The 4,714-nt window shown below is 40.1% G+C and overlaps 1 pseudogene; it reads right to left on the bottom strand.

The window, feature by feature from the left end:
- Positions 1-3,491: 3,491 nt before the first annotated feature.
- LOC131925608 (large ribosomal subunit protein eL34-like) lies at positions 3,492-3,845 on the bottom strand (annotated as a pseudogene).
- Positions 3,846-4,714: the final 869 nt, after the last annotated feature.

Here is a 4,714-nt window from a genome sequence, read left to right as displayed (position 1 = left end):
TTCCACAATTTAGCTATTGTGAATATTGTGGTAAACATGGATGTACAAGTGGCATTTTAACTTGGATCTTTCAGGAAAGTATTCAGGAAGAGTTACTAAATGAATGGTTCTTTAATTAAATGAACAGATAGTTCTTTAAAAAGGAAACACATGGTCTGGAGAGATGGCTTGGTGGATAAGAGCACTTGCTGGTTCTAGAGGACATAGATTTCATCCCAAGTATTCACATCAGTGACTCAAAAACATTTGTATCTGCAGCATCAAAGGATACAATGCCCTCTTCTGGTCTCTGTGGGCACTTCAATGCATGTGTGCAGATACACAAGCATACACACATGCAAATAAAAAATAAAAAAAATGTCACCAAAATAAAAGACTCATAGATGACCAATGAACATGAAAAAATGTTCAAAATAGCCAGTTATCATAGAAACCCAACATTAAAACTCAATTGAGATTCCATCTTACACTAGTCTGCATGGCAATCATTACAAAAGCAAGTAACAACACTGCTGGTGAGAATGTGGTCAAAAGAGAACCCTTACAAACTGCTGGTGGGACTGTAAAGCAGTTCAGCTGCTCTGTACATCAGTATGGAGGTTCTTCAGAGGATGTTTTGTATCTGAATGAGACATGGTTCAGTCTTAATCCTATTCTGATGTTTGACTGACCCATGTCTTAATTTTTTCTTTAGGGAATAAGGTCTCATGTAGCCCAGGATGTCTTGAACTTGTTGCAAAGCTGAGGATGACCTTGAAATTAACATTTTCTCCCTAGGTCTCTCAAGTGCTCAGATTCTGGGTATGCCCCACCAATCCTGACCATTTTTCCATTTTCTCAAAGCTCCTTTACAGCCTCTCCTATTTAGAAAATGCCACCCTCCTTTCACAGATGACTTATGGTTTTGGAGTAAGAAATATAAACAGGAAGAAATTTTCCATAAAAGTAACCCCGGATTTTATTTTCAGGATTATAGAGTGTTATTGGATATGAACGCAATGTGCCTGTAACCTCATGGCACCTGCCTTATATTAAAAAAATGTGCATTTGATAAAGCCTAGGATATGAACCACAAGTCAGGGCAATTTTTCAAAAACATTGTGTAGAGTCCTATGACAGCAGTAAATTCCTAAATATCAGATTAATAATTGCATTCTGACAAGTTTGCCACGGCGGCCACACATCACAAAAACTGTTCATTCAGCTCCTCTCTGGGAAAAAATAAAATGAGGGGATGCTTTTGTATGAGTTCCTTTCAAATAAAGCACAAAACCAGAAAGTGCTGAAAGTATGATTCCAAATCATTTGTTGAATATTTTGTAGTACTCTCCTTTGGGGAGCAGAAAGTAACACTGTCTGGAATTGCATAGTTAATCGGGAATCTGTGCTGAAACTTAGATTTGATGCTTCTGTGACATCAGGTGCTTTATTGAACCTTTAGTTGTAGGGGTTTTTCTTGTATATGAAAATGAGAAAATATTGACTTTGCAAAGATGAAGTAAAAGAGTGTCCAGAGCTATCCTTGCCCAGGTAACTGGCATGTAACATAGTGTGTGCAATATTTTCTCTGGTGAATGTAATATGCAGTTGATGTGAGAATTATAAACTGAAATTTTTGATATTTTAGCAGTTTTGAGGCTTTTTTTTTTTTTTTTTTTTTTTTTTAGAATTAAGAGAGGCAGAGAGAAATCAGACTTACGGAAGTTTGTAAGACAAAAGCAGCTCACGTGAACATTGTTGCTTTAGTATACGTGGTTTTAGGAACATCTTTCTATCAGATACCCAATTAGGTCTCATCTTTGGGAATGATTAATTCTCCATGCCCCCACTCTCGGCAGTCATTAGTTGCCTATAGATTTTTTTTTTGTCTAGGGGTGGGACTCCGTGACGTTCCCCCTTCCACATTAACCTGTCTGTTGACATTGTCATTGTTCGTCTCTTATTTAGGCAGCCATATTGTTGAAGTGTCATGGGTGTAGCTTCCCCATCATTTGTAAGAGACAGAATCTCACAGCAGACTTCCTGGTCCTCTGACTCTTAACATCTTTCTCCTCCCTCTTTCAAGATGTTCCCTCAACCTTAGGTTCAGGAATTGTGTTGTAAATGTATCTGTTTGGGGCTGTGCTTCCCACAATCTGTTGATCTAAGCCTTGAGACTGGTTTTCTGTAATGGTCTCTGTTTGTTGTGGAGAGATGCTTCTCTGATGTGGGACGAGAGCTATATTTGCCTGTGGGCTTAAGGATAAGCTTTAGAATTCAACTGGAAGTTACGTTGGTCTGGTAAAATGGTAGTAGCAGGCTCTCCTCTTAGATCTGTGACCTGACTAGCCCTGGGAAATCGGTCATGTTTCCAGCACCACACACAATTTTCCTCCTGCTGAGTATGCCAACAGCCGTTGGTTACCACCAAGTTCTGAGTGCCACTATTGCACCTTCAGGGATATCTTGCCATGCTGGTCATTGTTGTTCATAGGCTTCCTACCTGGTTAGGACTACTGTTTGCTTCCCTACATTGGCAGCTTGCACGGTACCTTCTGATACACTGAAAGCTAGACCATAGGACGGAAGTTTTCATGTTAGATCCAGCTCAGATATTCAGAATCCTGTCTGAAGAATGTGGTTTCTTCTGCAACAAGGACTTACTCAACCTCTGACAGGCAGTCAAGAGCAATAGCAATAGCTTGTGTAGTTTTGGGAATCCCTCAGATGACCCTGACCAACAGCTCTGAGGTTTCCCATGCCTGGTACTTGGGTTTTGTTAGGTAGTCTACGGCTTTTGTGGGGAACATTGTCAGCCCAAATGGTATAGCTTCATTTAAGCTGTTTATATATGCATATACATACACTTATAGGTGATATATATATATATATATATATATATATATATATATACATATATAAATAATTTTATGTTATTATAAAACAATATGATTACTTGGGATTTTACAAATATCCTTAGTGTTATTTGTCCCTCCTCTTTCCATATTTCCATATTAACTTCCTTCCTCCTTCCCCAATTAAAGTCCCCCTCTCTGTTTTCCTCTTTCTTTCTCTTAATTCCAGTGGAATGGTGAGGAAGGAAATTCTTGGAAGGGCCTTTCAATTTCCTTTTCTGTTCTGGCCCTCCATCTCAGCAGGAAACAAAGCATTTTTGATCTCCTGTTATAAGTTGTGTGACTTAGAGCAATCTACTTAAACTTTCTAAGCACATGTTCTTTCATCTAGTAAGTAGTACTAAGCAGAATGTCTGCTCCTGTATTCAAGCATGAAGACTGAAGGAGGTGATACATGAGGATATTCCATCACTGTTAGTGTATTCCTCTCTGTCTCTGTCTCTCTCCTTCTCTGTGGTGTATACGCACTTGGTGTGTACTGGTCTATGCACCTGTGCATATGTGTGTGGAGGCCAGAAATGGATATCAGGTGTCCTGCTCTCTCATTTTTTTTTCACAGACAAAACCTTGATTTTTATTAGTTAAAAAGCTGCATATTTATTTTGCTTTCTGACTCTGTGCTTGTGCCTTCAACACTTACACAACAATTTTCTGCTCCTCAATAAGGAAAGCCCGCTTGATCCTGTCACAGACATACTTGGCACACATCGACCCACTGTAGACCCTGCTGACATGCTTCTTTGTCTTAGACAATCTCATAAGGACTTTCAGTCTCACAGCACGAACCCCTCAAAGCCTGCCTGGGCATACACCGCATGCAGATTTAGGTGCTTTCCCAACCTTCTTGGTATAAAGGTAAACAATCCTGTTGCCAGGGGTCCAAGACAGCCTACTTTTGCCGGAGGCTGTATTGTAGGAAAGCCTATGATGGTTTGTCAAACACTGGACCATTCTGAGTGCCTCTAAGCACCGTCCCTGGAAGAGCACTCTCTCATTCTTGTCCCCTCAAGTCAGGATCTCTCACTGAACCTGGAGCTAGGTTTTAATCATCAAGTCCCAGCGAACCTCCTGTCTCCGCCCCTGCTCTGCCTCAACAGGGCTAGAGTTACATGACCATGCCTGGAATTTTGCATAGGAATGGGGATTTGAACTTGTATCCTCATGATTGTGCAGCAATTGCTCTTACCCACTGAGCCATCTCCTCTATCTCTTTCTTTTAAATTGTTTATTTTCATTAACACACAAGGAATTAGGTTTCATTATGATGTTTTAAGGAAATTTTGTTCTTGTCCCTCTTCTCACCTCAGCCCCATCTCTCACCTGACTTACCCCATCCCCTGCCATACCCTCCTTTTTATTCCCTTCCCACAACACTTCTTATTTACCTCCTTTTGTCTTTCCTCTGGTTTCCTAGACTATATCCACTCCTCAGCCCCTTACTGACATACATACAAACATTAGAAGTTAGGATCTACATATGGGAGAACATTCGATTTCCGTCTTCTCGTGTCTGGGTTATGCCACATAACACAATACTTTCCAAATTCATCCGTTTCCCTGAAGATGTTATTTATTTATTTATTTATTTATTTATTTATTTATTTATTTATTTATTTATTTTTACTTTCCCCACAGAATTCTTTCTCTCTGCTCTGGCTCTTGTGGTTGTTTTCCCAGAGAAGGATTCTTGAACAACAAGCAAGATTGTTAGTTGCTGACAGCTGCTGCTGGATTGTCTCAGGTTCAGGAGCTCTGCCAGCTGAGTGATGATGACCTTGGAGCATGGCAAACGTGAAAGTTTGAGGTGATGGGAAAGAGGA

This window comes from Peromyscus eremicus, chromosome 15 (genome assembly GCF_949786415.1).
Source record: "Peromyscus eremicus chromosome 15, PerEre_H2_v1, whole genome shotgun sequence".
Lineage (NCBI taxonomy): Eukaryota > Metazoa > Chordata > Mammalia > Rodentia > Cricetidae > Peromyscus > Peromyscus eremicus.
The sequence above is the reverse complement of the archived record's forward strand: the minus strand, read 5'-3'. Positions and strand labels throughout refer to the sequence as shown.